Source organism: Pongo pygmaeus, chromosome 23, assembly GCF_028885625.2.
Source record: "Pongo pygmaeus isolate AG05252 chromosome 23, NHGRI_mPonPyg2-v2.0_pri, whole genome shotgun sequence".
Lineage (NCBI taxonomy): Eukaryota > Metazoa > Chordata > Mammalia > Primates > Hominidae > Pongo > Pongo pygmaeus.
In genome coordinates this window covers 24896757-24919779 of record NC_085931.1, presented here as the reverse complement: position 1 = coordinate 24919779, position 23023 = coordinate 24896757, and positions in this window count along the sequence as shown.

Below are 23023 nucleotides of genomic sequence, written 5' to 3'. Positions count from 1 at the left end.
ACAAAAAGAGTGTTTCCAAACTTCTCTATCAATTGGTAGGTTCAACTCTGTGAGTTGAATGAACTCATCACAAAGAAGTTTCTGAGAATCCTTCTCTCTAGTTTTTATGTGAAGATATTTCCTTTTCCAACATAGGCCTCAAGGTGCTCCGAATAAACACTTGCAGATTCTACAAACGTAATGTTTCCAAACTGTTCTATCAAAAGAAACGTTCAAGTCTGTGAGTTGAATGCACTCATCACACAGAAGTTTCTGAGAATGCTTCTGTCTAGTTTTTAGGTGAAGATATTTCCTTTTCCAGCATAGGCCTCAAAACCCTCCAAATATCCTCTTGCAGATTCTACAAAAAGAGTGTTTTAAAACTGTTCTATCAAAAGGAAGGTTCAACTCTGTGAGTTGAATGAGTGCATCGTGAAGAACATTCTGAGACTGCTTCTCTGTAGTTTTCAGGTGAAGATATTCCATATCCCAGCACAGGCCTCGAAGTGCTCCAAATAACCACTTGCAGATTTTACCAAAAGAGTGTTTCAAAACTGCTCTTTCTACAGGAAAGTTCAAGTCTGTGAGTTGAATGCACTCAACACAAAGAAGTTTCTGAGAATGCTTCTGTTCAGTTTTTATGTGAAGATATTTCCTTTTCCAGCATAGGCCTCAAACGGCTCCAAATATCCACTTGCAGATTCTACAAAAAGAGTGTTTCCAAACTTCTCTATCAATTGGTAGGTTCAACTCTGTGAGTTGAATGAACTCATCACAAAGAAGTTTCTGAGAATCCTTCTCTCTAGTTTTTATGCGAAGATATTTCCTTTTCCAACATAGGCCTCAAGGTGCTCCGAATAAACACTTGCAGATTCTACAAAGGTAATGTTTCCAAACTGTTCTATCAAAAGAAACGTTCAAGTCTGTGAGTTGAATGCACTCATCACACAGAAGTTTCTGAGAATGCTTCTGTCTAGTTTTTAGGTGAAGATATTTCCTTTTCCAGCATAGGCCTCAAAACGCTCCAAATATCCTCTTGCAGATTCTACAAAAAGAGTGTTTCAAAACTGTTCTATCAAAAGGAAGGTTCAACTCTGTGAGTTGAATGAATGCATCGTGAAGAACTTTCTGAGAATGCTTCTCTGTAGTTTTTAGGTGAAGATATTCCATATCCCAGCACAGGCCTCGAAGTGTTCCAAATAACCACTTGCAGATTTTACCATAAGAGTGTTTCAAAACTACTCTTTCTACAGGTAAGTTCAAGTCTGTGAGTTGAATGCACTCAACACAAAGAAGTTTCTGAGAATGCTTCTGTTCAGTTTTTATGTGAAGATATTTCCTTTTCCAGCATAGGCCTCAAACGGCTCCAAATATCCACTTGCAGATTCTACAAAAAGAGTGTTTCCAAACTTCTCTATCAATTGGTAGGTTCAACTCTGTGAGTTGAATGAACTCATCACAAAGGAGTTCCTGAGAATCCTTCTCTCTAGTTTTTATGTGAAGATATTTCCTTTTCCAACATAGGCCTCAAGGTGCTCCGAATAAACACTTGCAGATTCTACAAACGTAATGTTTCCAAACTGTTCTATCAAAAGAAACGTTCAAGTCTGTGAGTTGAATGCACTCATCACACAGAAGTTTCTGAGAATGCTTCTGTCTAGTTTTTAGGTGAAGATATTTCCTTTTCCAGCATAGGCCTCAAAACGCTCCAAATATCCTCTTGCAGATTCTACAAAAAGAGTGTTTCAAAACTGTTCTATCAAAAGGAAGGTTCAACTCTGTGAGTTGAATGAATGCATCGTGAAGAACTTTCTGAGACTGCTTCTCTGTAGTTTTCAGGTGAAGATATTCCATATCCCAGCACAGGCCTCGAAGTGCTCCAAATACCCACTTGCAGATTTTACCAAAAGAGTGTTTCAAAACTGCTCTTTCTACAGGTAAGTTCAACTCTGTGAGTTGAATGCACTCAACACGAAGAAGTTTCTGAGAATGCTTCTGTTCAGTTTTTATGTGAAGATATTTCCTTTTCCAGCATAGGCCTCAAACGGCTCCAAATATCCACTTGCAGATTCTACAAAACGAGTGTTTCCAAACTTCTCTATCAATTGGTAGGTTCAACTCTGTGAGTTGAATGAACTCATCACAAAGAAGTTTCTGAGAATCCTTCTCTCTAGTTTTTATGTGAAGATATTTCCTTTTCCAACATAGGCCTCAAGGCGCTCCGAATAAACACCTGCAGATTCTACAAACGTAATGTTTCCAAACTGTTCTATCAAAACAAACGTTCAAGTCTGTGAGTTGAATGCACTCATCACACAGAAGTTTCTGAGAATGCTTCTGTTCAGTTTTTATGTGAAGATATTTCCTTTTCCAGCATAGGCCTCAAACGGCTCCAAATATCCACTTGCAGATTCTACAAAAAGAGTGTTTCCAAACTTCTCTATCAATTGGTAGGTTCAACTCTGTGAGTTGAATGAACTCATCACAAAGAAGTTTCTGAGAATCCTTCTCTCTAGTTTTTATGTGAAGATATTTCCTTTTCCAACATACGCCTCAAGGTGCTCCGAATAAACACTTGCAGATTCTACAAACGTAATGTTTCCAAACTGTTCTATCAAAAGAAACGTTCAAGTCTGTGAGTTGAATGCACTCATCACACAGAAGTTTCTGAGAATGCTTCTGTCTAGTTTTTAGGTGAAGATATTTCCTTTTCCAGCATAGGCCTCAAAACGCTCCAAATATCCTCTTGCAGATTCTACAAAAAGAGTGTTTCAAAACTGTTCTATCAAAAGGAAGGTTCAACTCTGTGAGTTGAATGAATGCATCGTGAAGAACTTTCTGAGAATGCTTCTCTGTAGTTTTTAGGTGAAGATATTCCATATCCCAGCACAGGCCTCGAAGTGCTCCAAATAACCACTTGCAGATTTTACCAAAAGAGTGTTTCAAAACTGCTCTTTCTACAGGTAAGTTCAAGTCTGTGAGTTGAATGCACTCAACACAAAGAAGTTTCTGAGAATGCTTCTGTTCAGTTTTTATGTGAAGATATTTCCTTTTCCAGCATAGGCCTCAAACGGCTCCAAATATCCACTTGCAGACTCTACAAAAAGAGTGTTTCCAAACTTCTCTAACAATTGGTAGGTTCAACTCTGTGAGTTGAATGAACTCATCACAAAGAAGTTTCTGAGAATCCTTCTCTCTAGTTTTTATGTGAAGATATTTCCTTTTCCAACATACGCCTCAAGGTGCTCCGAATAAACACTTGCAGATTCTACAAACGTAATATTTCCAAACTGTTCTATCAAAAGAAACGTTCATGTCGCTGAGTTGAATGCACTCATCACACAGAAGTTTCTGAGAATGCTTCTGTCTAGTTTTTAGGTGAAGATATTTCCTTTTCCAGCATAGGCCTCAAAACGCTCCAAATATCCTCTTGCAGATTCTACAAAAAGAGTGTTTCAAAACTGTTCTATCAAAAGGAAGGTTCAACTCTGTGAGTTGAATGAATGCATCGTGAAGAACTTTCTGAGAATGCTTCTCTGTAGTTTTTAGGTGAAGATATTCCATATCCCAGCACAGGCCTCGAAGTGGTCCAAGTAACCACTTGCAGATTTTACCAAAAGAGTGTTTCAAAACTGCTCTTTCTACAGGTAAGTTCAAGTCTGTGAGTTGAATGCACGCAACACAAAGAAGTTTCTGAGAATGCTTCTGTTCAGTTTTTATGTGAAGATATTTCCTTTTCCAGCATAGGCCTCAAACGGCTCCAAATATCCACTTGCAGATTCTACAAAAAGAGTGTTTCCAAACTTCTCTATCAATTGGTAGGTTCAACTCTGTGAGTTGAATGAACTCATCACAAAGAAGTTTCTGAGAATCCTTCTCTCTAGTTTTTATGTGAAGATATTTCCTTTTCCAACATAGGCCTCAAGGTGCTCCGAATAAACACTTGCAGATTCTACAAACGTAAAGTTTCCAAACTGTTCTATCAAAAGAACCGTTCAAGTCTGTGAGTTGAATGCACTCATTGCAAAGGAGTTTCTCAGAATGCTTCTGTCTAGTTTTTAGGTGAAGAGATTTCATGTCCCAGCATAGGCCTCAAAGCGCTTCAAATATCCACTTGAAGATTCTATAAGAAGAGTGTTTCCAAACTGCTCTTTCCAAAGGAAGCTTCAAGTCTGTGAGTTGAATGCACTCATCACAAAGAAGTTTCAGAGAATGCTTCCGTCTAGTTTTTATATGAAGATATTTCCTTTTCCAGCATAGGCCTCAAAACGCTCGAAATATCCTCTTGCAGATTCTACAAAAAGAGTGTTTCAAAACTGTTCTATCAAAAGGAAGGTTCAACTCCGTGAATTTAATGAATGCATCGTGAAGAACTTTCTGAGAATGCTTCTCTGTAGTTTTTAGGTGAAGATATTCCATATCCCAGCACAGGCCTCGAAGTGCTCCAAATAACCACTTGCAGATTTTACCAAAAGAGTGTTTCAAAACTGCTCTTTCTATAGGAAAGTTCAAGTCTGTGAGTTGAATGCACTCAACACAAAGAAGTTTCTGAGAATGCTTCTGTTCAGTTTTTATGTGAAGATATTTCCTTTTCCAGCATAGGCCTCAAACGGCTCCAAATATCCACTTGCAGATTCTACAAAAAGAGTTTTTCCAAACTTCTCTATCAATTGGTAGGTTCAACTCTGTGAGTTGAATGAACTCATCACAAAGAAGTTTCTGAGAATCCTTCTCTCTAGTTTTTATGTGAAGATATTTCCTTTTCCAACATAGGCCTCAAGGTGCTCCGAATAAACACTTGCAGATTCTACAAACGTAATGTTTCCAAACTGTTCTATCAAAAGAAACGTTCAAGTCGCTGAGTTGAATGCACTCATCACACAGAAGTTTCTGAGAATGCTTCTGTCTAGTTTTTAGGTGAAGATATTTCCTTTTCCAGCATAGGCCTCAAAACGCTCCAAATATCCTCTTGCAGATTCTACAAAAAGAGTGTTTCGAAACTGTTCTATCAAAAGGAAGGTTCAACTCTGTGAGTTGAATGAATGCATCGTGAAGAACTTTCTGAGAATGCTTCTCTGTAGTTTTTAGGTGAAGATATTCCATATCCCAGCACAGGCCTCGAAGTGCTCCAAATAACCACTTGCAGATTTTACCAAAAGAGTGTTTCAAAACTGCTCTTTCTACAGGGAAGTTCAAGTCTGTGAGTTGAATGCACTCAACACAAAGAAGTTTCTGAGAATGCTTCTGTTCAGTTTTTATGTGAAGATATTTCCTTTTCCAGCATAGGCCTCAAACGGCTCCAAATATCCACTTGCAGAATCTACAAAAAGAGGGTTTCCAAACTTCTCTATCAATTGGTAGGTTCAACTCTGTGAGTTGAATGAACTCATCACAAAGAAGTTTCTGAGAATCCTTCTCTCTAGTTTTTATGTGAAGATGTTTCCTTTTCCAACATAGGCCTCAAGGTGCTCCGAATAAACACTTGCAGATTCTACAAACGTAATGTTTCCAAACTGTTCTATCAAAAGAAACGTTCAAGTCTGTGAGTTGAATGCACTCATCACACAGAAGTTTCTGAGAATGCTTCTGTCTAGTTTTTAGGTGAAGATATTTCCTTTTCCAGCATAGGCCTCAAAACGCTCCAAATATCCTCTTGCAGATTCTACAAAAAGAGTGTTTCGAAACTGTTCTATCAAAAGGAAGGTTCAACTCTGTGAGTTGAATGAATGCATCGTGAAGAACTTTCTGAGAATGCTTCTCTGTAGTTTTTAGGTGAAGATATTTCATATCCCAGCACAGGCCTCGAAGTGCTCCAAATAACCACTTGCAGATTTTACCAAAAGAGTGTTTCAAAACTGCTCTTTCTACAGGTAAGTTCAAGTCTGTGAGTTGAATGCACTCAACACAAAGAAGTTTCTGAGAATGCTTCTGTTCAGTTTTTATGTGAAGATATTTCCTTTTCCAGCATAGGCCTCAAACGGCTCCAAATATCCACTTGCAGATTCTACAAAAAGAGTGTTTCCAAACTTCTCTATCAATTGGTAGGTTCAACTCTGTGAGTTGAATGAACTCATCACAAAGAAGTTTCTGAGAATCCTTCTCTCTAGTTTTTATGTGAAGATATTTCCTTTTCCAACATAGGCCTCAAGGTGCTCCGAATAAACACCTGCAGATTCTACAAACGTAATGTTTCCAAACTGTTCTATCAAAAGAAACGTTCAAGTCTGTGAGTTGAATGCACTCATCACACAGAAGTTTCTGAGAATGCTTCTGTCTAGTTTTTAGGTGAAGATATTTCCTTTTCCAGCATAGGCCTCAAAACGCTCCAAATATCCTCTTGCAGATTCTACAAAAAGAGTGTTTCAAAACTGTTCTATCAAAAGGAAGGTTCAACTCTGTGAGTTGAATGAATGCATCGTGAAGAACTTTCTGAGAATGCTTCTCTGTAGTTTTTAGGTGAAGATATTCCATATCCCAGCACAGGCCTCGAAGTGCTCCAAATAACCACTTGCAGATTTTACCAAAAGAGTGTTTCAAAACTGCTCTTTCTATAGGTTAGTTCAAGACTGTGAGTTGAATGCACTCAACACAAAGAAGTTTCTGAGAATGCTTCTGTTCAGTTTTTATGTGAACATATTTCCTTTTCCAGCATAGGCCTCAAACGGCTCCAAATATCCACTTGCAGATTCTACAAAAAGAGTGTTTCCAAACTTCTCTATCAATTGGTAGGTTCAACTCTGTGAGTCGAATGAACTTATCACAAAGAAGTTTCTGAGAATCCTTCTCTCTAGTTTTTATGTGAAGATATTTCCTTTTCCAACATACGCCTCAAGGTGCTCCGAATAACACTTGCAGATTCTACAAACGTAATGTTTCCAAACTGTTCTATCAAAAGAAACGTTCAAGTCTGTGAGTTGAATGCACTCATCACACAGAAGTTTCTGAGAATGCTTCTGTCTAGTTTTTAGGGGAAGATATTTCCTTTTCCAGCATAGGCCTCAAAACGCTCCAAATATCCTCTTGCAGATTCTACAAAAAAAGTGTTTCAAAACTGTTCTATCAAAAGGAAGGTTCAACTCTGTGAGTTGAATGAGTGCATCGTGAAGAACATTCTGAGACTGCTTCTCTGTAGTTTTCAGATGAAGATATTCCATATCCCAGCACAGGCCTCGAAGTGCTCCAAATAACCACTTGCAGATTTTACCAAAAGAGTGTTTCAAAACTGCTCTTTCTACAGGTAAGTTCAAGTCTGTGAGTTGAATGCACTCAACACAAAGAAGTTTCTGAGAATGCTTCTGTTCAGTTTTTATGTGAAGATATTTCCTTTTCCAGCATAGGCCTCAAACGGCTCCAAATATCCACTTGCAGATTCTACAAAAAGAGTGTTTCCAAACTTCTCTATCAATTGGTAGGTTCAACTCTGTGAGTTGAATGAACTCATCACAAAGAAGTTTCTGAGAATCCTTCTCTCTAGTTTTTATGTGAAGATATTTCCTTTTCCAACATACGCCTCAAGGTGCTCCGAATAAACACTTGCAGATTCTACAAACGTAATGTTTCCAAACTGTTCTATCAAAAGAAACGTTCAAGTCTGTGAGTTGAATGCACTCATCACACAGAAGTTTCTGAGAATGCTTCTGTCTAGGTTTTAGGTGAAGATATTTCCTTTTCCAGCATAGGCCTCAAAACGCTCCAAATATCCTCTTGCAGATTCTACAAAAAGAGTGTTTCAAAACTGTTCTATCAAAAGGAAGGTTCAACTCTGTGAGTTGAATGAATGCATCGTGAAGAACTTTCTGAGACTGCTTCTCTGTAGTTTTCAGGTGAAGATATTCCATATCCCAGCACAGGCCTCGAAGTGCTCCAAATAACCACTTGCAGATTTTACCAAAAGAGTGTTTCAAAACTGCTCTTTCTATAGGTAAGTTCAAGTCTGTGAGTTGAATGCACTCAACACAAAGAAGTTTCTGAGAATGCTTCTGTTCAGTTTTTATGTGAAGATATTTCCTTTTCCAGCATAGGCCTCAAACGGCTCCAAATATCCACTTCCAGATTCTACAAAAAGAGTGTTTCCAAACTTCTCTATCAATTGGTAGGTTCAACTCTCTGAGTTGAATGAACTCATCACAAAGAAGTTTCTGAGAATCCTTCTCTCTAGTTTTTATGTGAAGATATTTCCTTTTCCAACATACGCCTCAAGGTGCTCCGAATAAACACTTGCAGATTCTACAAACGTAATGTTTCCAAACTGTTCTATCAAAAGAAACGTTCAAGTCTGTGAGTTGAATGCACTCATCACACAGAAGTTTCTGAGAATGCTTCTGTCTAGTTTTTAGGTGAAGATATTTCCTTTTCCAGCATAGGCCTCAAAACGCTCCAAATATCCTCTTGCAGATTCTACAAAAAGAGTGTTTCAAAACTGTTCTATCAAAAGGAAGGTTCAACTCTGTGAGTTGAATGAGTGCATCGTGAAGAACATTCTGAGACTGCTTCTCTGTAGTTTTCAGGTGAAGATATTCCATATCCCAGCACAGGCCTCGAAGTGCTCCAAATAACCACTTGCAGATTTTACCAAAAGAGTGTTTCAAAACTGCTCTTTCTACAGGTAAGTTCAAGTCTGTGAGTTGAATGCACTCAACACAAAGAAGTTTCTGAGAATGCTTCTGTTCAGTTTTTATGTGAAGATATTTCCTTTTCCAGCATAGGCCTCAAACGGCTCCAAATATCCACTTGCAGATTCTACAAAAAGAGTGTTTCCAAACTTCTCTATCAATTGGTAGGTTCAACTCTGTGAGTTGAATGAACTCATCACATAGAAGTTTCTGAGAATCCTTCTCTCTAGTTTTTATGCGAAGATATTTCCTTTTCCAACATAGGCCTCAAGGTGCTCCGAATAAACACTTGCAGATTCTACAAACGTAATGTTTCCAAACTGTTCTATCAAAAGAAACGTTCAAGTCTGTGAGTTGAATGCACTCATCAGACAGAAGTTTCTGAGAATGCTTCTGTCTAGTTTTTAGGTGAAGATATTTCCTTTTCCAGCATAGGCCTCAAAACGCTCCAAATATCCTCTTGCAGATTCTACAAAAAGAGTGTTTCAAAACTGTTCTATCAAAAGGAAAGTTCAACTCTGTGAGTTGAATGAATGCATCGTGAAGAACTTTCTGAGAATGCTTCTCTGTAGTTTTTAGGTGAAGATATTCCATATCCCAGCACAGGCCTCGAAGTGTTCCAAATAACCACTTGCAGATTTTACCAAAAGAGTGTTTCAAAACTACTCTTTCTACAGGTAAGTTCAAGTCTGTGAGTTGAATGCACTCAACACAAAGAAGTTTCTGAGAATGCTTCTGTTCAGTTTTTATGTGAAGATATTTCCTTTTCCAGCATAGGCCTCAAACGGCTCCAAATATCCACTTGCAGATTCTACAAAAAGAGTGTTTCCAAACTTCTCTATCAATTGGTAGGTTCAACTCTGTGAGTTGAATGAACTCATCACAAAGAAGTTTCTGAGAATCCTTCTCTCTAGTTTTTATGTGAAGATATTTCCTTTTCCAACATAGGCCTCAAGGTGCTCCGAATAAACACCTGCAGATTCTACAAACGTAATGTTTCCAAACTGTTCTATCAAAAGAAACGTTCAAGTCTGTGAGTTGAATGCACTCATCACAGAGAAGTTTCTGAGAATGCTTCTGTCTAGTTTTTAGGTGAAGATATTTCCTTTTCCAGCATAGGCCTCAAAACGCTCCAAATATCCTCTTGCAGATTCTACAAAAAGAGGGTTTCAAAACTGTTCTATCAAAAGGAAGGTTCAACTCTGTGAGTTGAATGAATGCATCGTGAAGAACTTTCTGAGAATGCTTCTCTGTAGTTTTTAGGTGAAGATATTCCATATCCCAGCACAGGCCTCGAAGGGCTCCAAATAACCACTTGCAGATTTTACCAAAAGAGTGTTTCAAAACTGCTCTTTCTACAGGTAAGTTCAAGTCTGTGAGTTGAATGCACTCAACACAAAGAAGTTTCTGAGAATGCTTCTGTTCAGTTTTTATGTGAAGATATTTCCTTTTCCAGCATAGGCCTCAAACGGCTCCAAATATCCACTTGCAGATGCTACAAAAAGAGTGTTTCCAAACTTCTCTATCAATTGGTAGGTTCAACTCTGTGAGTTCAATGAACTCATCACAAAGAAGTTTCTGAGAATCCTTCTCTCTAGTTTTTATGCGAAGATATTTCCTTTTCCAACATAGGCCTCAAAGTGCTCCGAATAAACACTTGCAGATTCTACAAACGTAATGTTTCCAAACTGTTCTATCAAAAGAAACGTTCAAGTCTGTGAGTTGAATGCACTCATCACACAGAAGTTTCTGAGAATGCTTCTGTCTAGTTTTTAGGTGAAGATATTTCCTTTTCCAGCATAGGCCTCAAAACGCTCCAAATATCCTCTTGCAGATTCTACAAAAAGAGTGTTTCAAAACTGTTCTATCAAAAGGAAGGTTCAACTCTGTGAGTTGAATGAATGCATCGTGAAGAACTTTCTGAGAATGCTTCTCTGTAGTTTTTAGGTGAAGATATTCCATATCCCAGCACAGGCCTCGAAGTGCTCCAAATAACCACTTGCAGATTTTACCAAAAGAGTGTTTCAAAACTACTCTTTCTACAGGTAAGTTCAAGTCTGTGAGTTGAATGCACTCAACACAAAGAAGTTTCTGAGAATGCTTCTGTTCAGTTTTTATGTGAAGATATTTCCTTTTCCAGCATAGGCCTCAAACGGCTCCAAATATCCACTTGCAGATTCTACAAAAAGAGTGTTTCCAAACTTCTCTATCAATTGGTAGGTTCAACTCTGTGAGTTGAATGAACTCATCACAAAGAAGTTTCTGAGAATCCTTCTCTCTAGTTTTTATGTGAAGATATTTCCTTTTCCAACATAGGCCTCAAGGTGCTCCGAATAAACACCTGCAGATTCTACAAACGTAATGTTTCCAAACTGTTCTATCAAAAGAAACGTTCAAGTCTGTGAGTTGAATGCACTCATCACACAGAAGTTTCTGAGAATGCTTCTGTCTAGTTTTTAGGTGAAGATATTTCCTTTTCCATCATAGGCCTCAAAACGCTCCAAATATCCTCTTGCAGATTCTACAAAAAGAGTGTTTCAAAACTGTTCTATCAAAAGGAAGGTTCAACTCTGTGAGTTGAATGAATGCATCGTGAAGAACTTTCTGAGAATGCTTCTCTGTAGTTTTTAGGTGAAGATATTCCATATCCCAGCACAGGCCTCGAAGTGCTCCAAATAACCACTTGCAGATTTTACCAAAAGAGTGTTTCAAAACTGCTCTTTCTATAGGTAAGTTCAAGTCTGTGAGTTGAATGCACTCAACACAAAGAAGTTTCTGAGAATGCTTCTGTTCAGTTTTTATGTGAACATATTTCCTTTTCCAGCATAGGCCTCAAACGGCTCCAAATATCCACTTGCAGATTCTACAAAAAGAGTGTTTCCAAACTTCTCTATCAATTGGTAGGTTCAACTCTGTGAGTCGAATGAACTCATCACAAAGAAGTTTCTGAGAATCCTTCTCTCTAGTTTTTATGTGAAGATATTTCCTTTTCCAACATACGCCTCAAGGTGCTCCGAATAAACACTTGCAGATTCTACAAACGTAATGTTTCCAAACTGTTCTATCAAAAGAAACGTTCAAGTCTGTGAGTTGAATGCACTCATCACACAGAAGTTTCTGAGAATGCTTCTGTCTAGGTTTTAGATGAAGATATTTCCTTTTCCAGCATAGGCCTCAAAACGCTCCAAATATCCTCTTGCAGATTCTACAAAAAGAGTGTTTCAAAACTGTTCTATCAAAAGGAAGGTTCAACTCTGTGAGTTGAATGAATGCATCGTGAAGAACTTTCTGAGACTGCTTCTCTGTAGTTTTCAGGTGAAGATATTCCATATCCCAGCACAGGCCTCGAAGTGCTCCAAATAACCACTTGCAGATTTTACCAAAAGAGTGTTTCAAAACTGCTGTTTCTATAGGTAAGTTCAAGTCTGTGAGTTGAATGCACTCAACACAAAGAAGTTTCTGAGAATGCTTCTGTTCAGTTTTTATGTGAAGATATTTCCTTTTCCAGCATAGGCCTCAAACGGCTCCAAATATCCACTTGCAGATTCTACAAAAAGAGTGTTTCCAAACTTCTCTATCAATTGGTAGGTTCAACTCTGTGAGTTGAATGAACTCATCACAAAGAAGTTTCTGAGAATCCTTCTCTCTAGTTTTTATGTGAAGATATTTCCTTTTCCAACATACGCCTCAAGGTGCTCCGAATAAACACTTGCAGATTCTACAAACGTAATGTTTCCAAACTGTTCTATCAAAAGAAACGTTCAAGTCTGTGAGTTGAATGCACTCATCACACAGAAGTTTCTGAGAATGCTTCTGTCTAGTTTTTAGGTGAAGATATTTCCTTTTCCAACATAGGCCTCAAAACGCTCCAAATATCCTCTTGCAGATTCTACAAAAAGAGTGTTTCAAAACTGTTCTATCAAAACGAAGGTTCAACTCTGTGAGTTGAATGAATGCATCGTGAAGAACTTTCTGAGACTGCTTCTCTGTAGTTTTTAGGTGAAGATATTCCATATCCCAGCAAAGGACTCGAAGTGCTCCAAATAACCACTTGCAGATTTTACCAAAAGAGTTTTTCAAAACTGCTCTTTCTACAGGTAAGTTCAAGTCTGTAAGTTGAATGCACTCAACACAAAGAAGTTTCTGAGAATGCTTCTGTTCAGTTTTTATGTGAAGATATTTCCTTTTCCAGCATAGGCCTCAAACGGCTCCAAATATCCACTTGCAGATTCTACAAAAAGAGTGTTTCCAAACTTCTCTATTAATTGGTAGGTTCAACTCTGTGAGTTGAATGAACTCATCACAAAGAAGTTTCTGAGAATCCTTCTCTCTAGTTTTTATGTGAAGATATTTCCTTTTCCAACATAGGCCTCAAGGTGCTCCGAATAAACACCTGCAGATTCTACAAACGTAATGTTTCCAAACTGTTCTATCAAAAGAAACGTTCAAGTCTGTGAGTTGAATGCACTCATCACACAGAAGTTTCTGAGAATGCTTCTGTCTAGTTTTTAGGTGAAGATATTTCCTTTTCCAGCATAGGCCTCAAAACGCTCCAAATATCCTCTTGCAGATTCTACAAAAAGAGTGTTTCAAAACTGTTCTATCAAAAGGAAGGTTCAACTCTGTGAGTTGAATGAATGCATCGTGAAGAACTTTCTGAGAATGCTTCTCTGTAGTTTTTAGGTGAAGATATTCCATATCCCAGCACAGGCCTCGAAGTGCTCCAAATAACCACTTGCAGATTTTTCCAAAAGAGTGTTTCAAAACTGCTCTTTCTATAGGTAAGTTCAAGTCTGTGAGTTGAATGCACTCAACACAAAGAAGTTTCTGAGAATGCTTCTGTTCAGTTTTTATGTGAACATATTTCCTTTTCCAGCATAGGCCTCAAACGGCTCCAAATATCCACTTGCAGATTCTACAAAAAGAGTGTTTCCAAACTTCTCTATCAATTGGTAGGTTCAACTCTGTGAGTCGAATGAACTCATCACAAAGAAGTTTCTGAGAATCCTTCTCTCTAGTTTTTATGTGAAGATATTTCCTTTTCCAACATACGCCTCAAGGTGCTCCGAATAAACACTTGCAGATTCTACAAACGTAATGTTTCCAAACTGTTCTATCAAAAGAAACGTTCAAGTCTGTGAGTTGAATGCACTCATCACACAGAAGTTTCTGAGAATGCTTCTGTCTAGTTTTTAGGGGAAGATATTTCCTTTTCCAGCATAGGCCTCAAAACGCTCCAAATATCCTCTTGCAGATTCTACAAAAAGAGTGTTTCAAAACTGTTCTATCAAAAGGAAGGTTCAACTCTGTGAGTTGAATGAGTGCATCGTGAAGAACATTCTGAGACTGCTTCTCTGTAGTTTTCAGATGAAGATATTCCATATCCCAGCACAGGCCTCGAAGTGCTCCAAATAACCACTTGCAGATTTTACCAAAAGAGTGTTTCAAAACTGCTCTTTCTACAGGTAAGTTCAAGTCTGTGAGTTGAATGCACTCAACACAAAGAAGTTTCTGAGAATGCTTCTGTTCAGTTTTTATGTGAAGATATTTCCTTTTCCAGCATAGGCCTCAAACGGCTCCAAATATCCACTTGCAGATTCTACAAAAAGAGTGTTTCCAAACTTCTCTATCAATTGGTAGGTTCAACTCTGTGAGTTGAATGAACTCATCACAAAGAAGTTTCTGAGAATCCTTCTCTCTAGTTTTTATGTGAAGATATTTCCTTTTCCAACATAGGCCTCAAGGTGCTCCGAATAAACACCTGCAGATTCTACAAACGTAATGTTTCCAAACTGTTCTATCAAAAGAAACGTTCAAGTCTGTGAGTTGAATGCACTCATCACACAGAAGTTTCTGAGAATGCTTCTGTCTAGTTTTTAGGTGAAGATATTTCCTTTTCCAGCATAGGCCTCAAAACGCTCCAAATATCCTCTTGCAGATTCTACAAAAAGAGTGTTTCAAAACTGTTCTATCAAAAGGAAGGTTCAACTCTGTGAGTTGAATGAATGCATCGTGAAGAACTTTCTGAGAATGCTTCTCTGTAGTTTTTAGGTGAAGATATTCCATATCCCAGCACAGGCCTCGAAGTGCTCCAAATAACCACTTGCAGATTTTACCAAAAGAGTGTTTCAAAACTGCTCTTTCTATAGGTAAGTTCAAGTCTGTGAGTTGAATGCACTCAACACAAAGAAGTTTCTGAGAATGCTTCTGTTCAGTTTTTATGTGAACATATTTCCTTTTCCAGCATAGGCCTCAAACGGCTCCAAATATCCACTTGCAGATTCTACAAAAAGAGTGTTTCCAAACTTCTCTATCAATTGGTAGGTTCAACTCTGTGAGTCGAATGAACTCATCACAAAGAAGTTTCTGAGAATCCTTCTCTCTAGTTTTTATGTGAAGATATTTCCTTTTCCAACATACGCCTCAAGGTGCTCCGAATAAACACTTGCAGATTCTACAAACGTAATGTTTCCAAACTGTTCTATCAAGAGAAACGTTCAAGACTGTGAGTTGAATGCACTCATCACACAGAAGTTTCTGAGAATGCTTCTGTCTAGTTTTTAGGTGAAGATATTTCCTTTTCCAGCATAGGCCTCAAAACGCTCCAAATATCCTCTTGCAGATTCTACAAAAAGAGTGTTTCAAAACTGTTCTATCAAAAGGAAGGTTCAACTCTGTGAGTTGAATGAGTGCATCATGAAGAACATTCTGAGACTGCTTCTCTGTAGTTTTCAGATGAAGATATTCCATATCCCAGCACAGGCCTCGAAGTGCTCCAAATAACCACTTGCAGATTTTACCAAAAGAGTGTTTCAAAACTGCTCTTTCTACAGGTAAGTTCAAGTCTGTGAGTTGAATGCACTCAACACAAAGAAGTTTCTGAGAATGCTTCTGTTCAGTTTTTATGTGAAGATATTTCCTTTTCCAGCATAGGCCTCAAACGGCTCCAAATATCCACTTGCAGATTCTACAAAAAGAGTGTTTCCAAACTTCTCTATCAATTGATAGGTTCAACTCTGTGAGTTGAATGAACTCATCACAAAGAAGTTTCTGAGAATCCTTCTCTCTAGTTTTTATGTGAAGATATTTCCTTTTCCAACATACGCCTCAAGGTGCTCCGAATAAACACTTGCAGATTCTACAAACGTAATGTTTCCAAACTGTTCTATCAAAAGAAACGTTCAAGTCTGTGAGTTGAATGCACTCATCACACAGAAGTTTCTGAGAATGCTTCTGTCTAGGTTTTAGATGAAGATATTTCCTTTTCCAGCATAGGCCTCAAAACGCTCCAAATATCCTCTTGCAGATTCTACAAAAAGAGTGTTTCAAAACTGTTCTATCAAAAGGAAGGTTCAACTCTGTGAGTTGAATGAATGCATCGTGAAGAACTTTCTGAGACTGCTTCTCTGTAGTTTTCAGGTGAAGATATTCCATATCCCAGCACAGGCCTCGAAGTGCTCCAAATAACCACTTGCAGATTTTACCAAAAGAGTGTTTCAAAACTGCTCTTTCTATAGGTAAGTTCAAGTCTGTGAGTTGAATGCACTCAACACAAAGAAGTTTCTGAGAATGCTTCTGTTCAGTTTTTATGTGAAGATATTTCCTTTTCCAGCATAGGCCTCAAACGGCTCCAAATATCCACTTGCAGATTCTACAAAAAGAGTGTTTCCAAACTTCTCTATCAATTGGTAGGTTCAACTCTGTGAGTTGAATGAACTCATCACAAAGAAGTTTCTGAGAATCCTTCTCTCTAGTTTTTATGTGAAGATATTTCCTTTTCCAACATAGGCCTCAAGGTGCTCCGAATAAACACTTGCAGATTCTACAAACGTAATGTTTCCAAACTGTTCTATCAAAAGAAACGTTCAAGTCTGTGAGTTGAATGCACTCATCACACAGAAGTTTCTGAGAATGCTTCTGTCTAGTTTTTAGGTGAAGATATTTCCTTTTCCAGCATAGGCCTCAAAACCCTCCAAATATCCTCTTGCAGATTCTACAAAAAGAGTGTTTTAAAACTGTTCTATCAAAAGGAAGGTTCAACTCTGTGAGTTGAATGAGTGCATCGTGAAGAACATTCTGAGACTGCTTCTCTGTAGTTTTCAGGTGAAGATATTCCATATCCCAGCACAGGCCTCGAAGTGCTCCAAATAACCACTTACAGATTTTACCAAAAGAGTGTTTCAAAACTGCTCTTTCTACAGGAAAGTTCAAGTCTGTGAGTTGAATGCACTCAACACAAAGAAGTTTCTGAGAATGCTTCTGTTCAGTTTTTATGTGAAGATATTTCCTTTTCCAGCATAGGCCTCAAACGGCTCCAAATATCCACTTGCAGATTCTACAAAAAGAGTGTTTCCAAACTTCTCTATCAATTGGTAGGTTCAACTCTGTGAGTTGAATGAACTCATCACAAAGAAGTTTCTGAGAATCCTTCTCTCTAGTTTTTATGCGAAGATATTTCCTTTTCCAACATAGGCCTCAAGGTGCTCCGAATAAACACTTGCAGATTCTACAAAGGTAATGTTTCCAAACTGTTCTATCAAAAGAAACGTTCAAGTCTGTGAGTTGAATGCACTCATCACACAGAAGTTTCTGAGAATGCTTCTGTCTAGTTTTTAGGTGAAGATATTTCCTTTTCCAGCATAGGCCTCAAAACGCTCCAAATATCCTCTTGCAGATTCTACAAAAAGAGTGTTTCAAAACTGTTCTATCAAAAGGAAGGTTCAACTCTGTGAGTTGAATGAATGCATCGTGAAGAACTTTCTGAGAATGCTTCTCTGTAGTTTTTAGGTGAAGATATTCCATATCCCAGCACAGGCCTCGAAGTGTTCCAAATAACCACTTGCAGATTTTACCATAAGAGTGTTTCAAAACTACTCTTTCTACAGGTAAGTTCAAGTCTGTGAGTTGAATGCACTCAACACAAAGAAGTTTCTGAGAATGCTTCTGTTCAGTTTTTATGTGAAGATATTTCCTTTTCCAGCATAGGCCTCAAACGGCTCCAAATATCCACTTGCAGATTCTACAAAAAGAGTGTTTCCAAACTTCTCTATCAATTGGTAGGTTCAACTCTGTGAGTTGAATGAACTCATCACAAAGAAGTTTCTGAGAATCCTTCTCTCTAGTTTTTATGTGAAGATATTTCCTTTTCCAACATAGGCCTCAAGGCGCTCCAAATAAACACCTGCAGATTCTACAAACGTAATGTTTCCAAACTGTTCTATCAAAAGAAACGTTCAAGTCTGTGAGTTGAATGAACTCATCACACAGAAGTTTCTGAGAATGCTTCTGTCTAGTTTTTAGGTGAAGATATTTCCTTTTCCAGCATGGGCCTCAAAACGCTCCAAATATCCTCTTGCAGATTCTACAAAAAGAGTGTTTCGAAACTGTTCTATCAAAAGGAAGGTTCAACTCTGTGAGTTGAATGAATGCATCGTGAAGAACTTTCTGAGAATGCTTCTCTGTAGTTTTTAGGTGAAGATATTCCATATCCCAGCACAGGCCTCGAAGTGCTCCAAATAACCACTTGCACATTTTACCAAAAGAGTGTTTCAAAACTGGTCTTTCTACAGGTAAGTTCAAGTCTGTGAGTTGAATGCACTCAACACGAAGAAGTTTCTGAGAATGCTTCTGTTCAGTTTTTATGTGAAGATATTTCCTTTTCCAGCATAGGCCTCAAACGGCTCCAAATATCCACTTGCAGATGCTACAAAAAGAGTGTTTCCAAACTTCTCTATCAACTGGTAGGTTCAACTCTGTGAGTTGAATGAACTCATCACAAAGAAGTTTCTGAGAATCCTTCTCTCTAGTTTTTATGTGAAGATATTTCCTTTTCCAACATACGCCGCAAGGTGCACCGAATAAACACTTGCAGATTCTACAAACGTAATGTTTCCAAACTGTTCTATCAAAAGAAACGTTCAAGTCTGTGCGTTGAATGCACTCATCACACAGAAGTTTCTGAAAATGCTTCTGTCTAGTTTTTAGGTGAAGATTTTCCTTTTCCAGCATAGGCCTCAAAACGCTGCAAATATCCTATTGCAGATTCTACAAAAAGAGTGTTTCAAAACTGTTCTATCAAAAGGAAGGTTCAACTCTGTGAGTTGAATGAATGCATCGTGAAGAACTTTCTGAGAATGCTTCTCTGTAGTTTTTAGGTGAAGATATTCCATATCCCAGCACAGGCCTCGAAGTGCTCCAAATAACCACTTGCAGATTTTACCAAAAGAGTGTTTCAAAACTACTCTTTCTACAGGTAAGTTCAAGTCTGTGAGTTGAATGCACTCAACACAAAGAAGTTTCTGAGAATGCTTCTGTTCAGTTTTTATGTGAAGATATTTCCTTTTCCAGCATAGGCCTCAAACGGCTCCAAATATCCACTTGCAGATTCTACAAAAAGAGTGTTTCCAAACTTCTCTATCAATTGGTAGGTTCAACTCTGTGAGTTGAATGAACTCATCACAAAGGAGTTCCTGAGAATCCTTCTCTCTAGTTTTTATGTGAAGATATTTCCTTTTCCAACATAGGCCTCAAGGTGCTCCGAATAAACACTTGCAGATTCTACAAACGTAATGTTTCCAAACTGTTCTATCAAAAGAAACGTTCAAGTCTGTGAGTTGAATGCACTCATCACACAGAAGTTTCTGAGAATGCTTCTGTCTAGTTTTTAGGTGAAGATATTTCCTTTTCCAGCATAGGCCTCAAAACGCTCCAAATATCCTCTTGCAGATTCTACAAAAAGAGTGTTTCAAAACTGTTCTATCAAAAGGAAGGTTCAACTCTGTGAGTTGAATGAATGCATCGTGAAGAACTTTCTGAGACTGCTTCTCTGTAGTTTTCAGGTGAAGATATTCCATATCCCAGCACAGGCCTCGAAGTGCTCCAAATACCCACTTGCAGATTTTACCAAAAGAGTGTTTCAAAACTGCTCTTTCTACAGGTAAGTTCAACTCTGTGAGTTGAATGCACTCAACACGAAGAAGTTTCTGAGAATGCTTCTGTTCAGTTTTTATGTGAAGATATTTCCTTTTCCAGCATAGGCCTCAAACGGCTCCAAATATCCACTTGCAGATTCTACAAAACGAGTGTTTCCAAACTTCTCTATCAATTGGTAGGTTCAACTCTGTGAGTTGAATGAACTCATCACAAAGAAGTTTCTGAGAATCCTTCTCTCTAGTTTTTATGTGAAGATATTTCCTTTTCCAACATAGGCCTCAAGGCGCTCCGAATAAACACCTGCAGATTCTACAAACGTAATGTTTCCAAACTGTTCTATCAAAACAAACGTTCAAGTCTGTGAGTTGAATGCACTCATCACACAGAAGTTTCTGAGAATGCTTCTGTTCAGTTTTTATGTGAAGATATTTCCTTTTCCAGCATAGGCCTCAAACGGCTCCAAATATCCACTTGCAGATTCTACAAAAAGAGTGTTTCCAAACTTCTCTATCAATTGGTAGGTTCAACTCTGTGAGTTGAATGAACTCATCACAAAGAAGTTTCTGAGAATCCTTCTCTCTAGTTTTTATGTGAAGATATTTCCTTTTCCAACATACGCCTCAAGGTGCTCCGAATAAACACTTGCAGATTCTACAAACGTAATGTTTCCAAACTGTTCTATCAAAAGAAACGTTCAAGTCTGTGAGTTGAATGCACTCATCACACAGAAGTTTCTGAGAATGCTTCTGTCTAGTTTTTAGGTGAAGATATTTCCTTTTCCAGCATAGGCCTCAAAACGCTCCAAATATCCTCTTGCAGATTCTACAAAAAGAGTGTTTCAAAACTGTTCTATCAAAAGGAAGGTTCAACTCTGTGAGTTGAATGAATGCATCGTGAAGAACTTTCTGAGAATGCTTCTCTGTAGTTTTTAGGTGAAGATATTCCATATCCCAGCACAGGCCTCGAAGTGCTCCAAATAACCACTTGCAGATTTTACCAAAAGAGTGTTTCAAAACTGCTCTTTCTACAGGTAAGTTCAAGTCTGTGAGTTGAATGCACTCAACACAAAGAAGTTTCTGAGAATGCTTCTGTTCAGTTTTTATGTGAAGATATTTCCTTTTCCAGCATAGGCCTCAAACGGCTCCAAATATCCACTTGCAGACTCTACAAAAAGAGTGTTTCCAAACTTCTCTAACAATTGGTAGGTTCAACTCTGTGAGTTGAATGAACTCATCACAAAGAAGTTTCTGAGAATCCTTCTCTCTAGTTTTTATGTGAAGATATTTCCTTTTCCAACATACGCCTCAAGGTGCTCCGAATAAACACTTGCAGATTCTACAAACGTAATATTTCCAAACTGTTCTATCAAAAGAAACGTTCATGTCGCTGAGTTGAATGCACTCATCACACAGAAGTTTCTGAGAATGCTTCTGTCTAGTTTTTAGGTGAAGATATTTCCTTTTCCAGCATAGGCCTCAAAACGCTCCAAATATCCTCTTGCAGATTCTACAAAAAGAGTGTTTCAAAACTGTTCTATCAAAAGGAAGGTTCAACTCTGTGAGTTGAATGAATGCATCGTGAAGAACTTTCTGAGAATGCTTCTCTGTAGTTTTTAGGTGAAGATATTCCATATCCCAGCACAGGCCTCGAAGTGCTCCAAGTAACCACTTGCAGATTTTACCAAAAGAGTGTTTCAAAACTGCTCTTTCTACAGGTAAGTTCAAGTCTGTGAGTTGAATGCACGCAACACAAAGAAGTTTCTGAGAATGCTTCTGTTCAGTTTTTATGTGAAGATATTTCCTTTTCCAGCATAGGCCTCAAACGGCTCCAAATATCCACTTGCAGATTCTACAAAAAGAGTGTTTCCAAACTTCTCTATCAATTGGTAGGTTCAACTCTGTGAGTTGAATGAACTCATCACAAAGAAGTTTCTGAGAATCCTTCTCTCTAGTTTTTATGTGAAGATATTTCCTTTTCCAACATAGGCCTCAAGGTGCTCCGAATAAACACTTGCAGATTCTACAAACGTAAAGTTTCCAAACTGTTCTATCAAAAGAACCGTTCAAGTCTGTGAGTTGAATGCACTCATTGCAAAGGAGTTTCTCAGAATGCTTCTGTCTAGTTTTTAGGTGAAGAGATTTCATGTCCCAGCATAGGCCTCAAAGCGCTTCAAATATCCACTTGAAGATTCTATAAGAAGAGTGTTTCCAAACTGCTCTTTCCAAAGGAAGCTTCAAGTCTGTGAGTTGAATGCACTCATCACAAAGAAGTTTCAGAGAATGCTTCCGTCTAGTTTTTATATGAAGATATTTCCTTTTCCAGCATAGGCCTCAAAACGCTCGAAATATCCTCTTGCAGATTCTACAAAAAGAGTGTTTCAAAACTGTTCTATCAAAAGGAAGGTTCAACTCTGTGAATTTAATGAATGCATCGTGAAGAACTTTCTGAGAATGCTTCTCTGTAGTTTTTAGGTGAAGATATTCCATATCCCAGCACAGGCCTCGAAGTGCTCCAAATAACCACTTGCAGATTTTACCAAAAGAGTGTTTCAAAACTGCTCTTTCTATAGGAAAGTTCAAGTCTGTGAGTTGAATGCACTCAACACAAAGAAGTTTCTGAGAATGCTTCTGTTCAGTTTTTATGTGAAGATATTTCCTTTTCCAGCATAGGCCTCAAACGGCTCCAAATATCCACTTGCAGATTCTACAAAAAGAGTGTTTCCAAACTTCTCTATCAATTGGTAGGTTCAACTCTGTGAGTTGAATGAACTCATCACAAAGAAGTTTCTGAGAATCCTTCTCTCTAGTTTTTATGTGAAGATATTTCCTTTTCCAACATAGGCCTCAAGGTGCTCCGAATAAACACTTGCAGATTCTACAAACGTAATGTTTCCAAACTGTTCTATCAAAAGAAACGTTCAAGTCGCTGAGTTGAATGCACTCATCACACAGAAGTTTCTGAGAATGCTTCTGTCTAGTTTTTAGGTGAAGATATTTCCTTTTCCAGCATAGGCCTCAAAACGCTCCAAATATCCTCTTGCAGATTCTACAAAAAGAGTGTTTCGAAACTGTTCTATCAAAAGGAAGGTTCAACTCTGTGAGTTGAATGAATGCATCGTGAAGAACTTTCTGAGAATGCTTCTCTGTAGTTTTTAGGTGAAGATATTCCATATCCCAGCACAGGCCTCGAAGTGCTCCAAATAACCACTTGCAGATTTTACCAAAAGAGTGTTTCAAAACTGCTCTTTCTACAGGGAAGTTCAAGTCTGTGAGTTGAATGCACTCAACACAAAGAAGTTTCTGAGAATGCTTCTGTTCAGTTTTTATGTGAAGATATTTCCTTTTCCAGCATAGGCCTCAAACGGCTCCAAATATCCACTTGCAGAATCTACAAAAAGAGGGTTTCCAAACTTCTCTATCAATTGGTAGGTTCAACTCTGTGAGTTGAATGAACTCATCACAAAGAAGTTTCTGAGAATCCTTCTCTCTAGTTTTTATGTG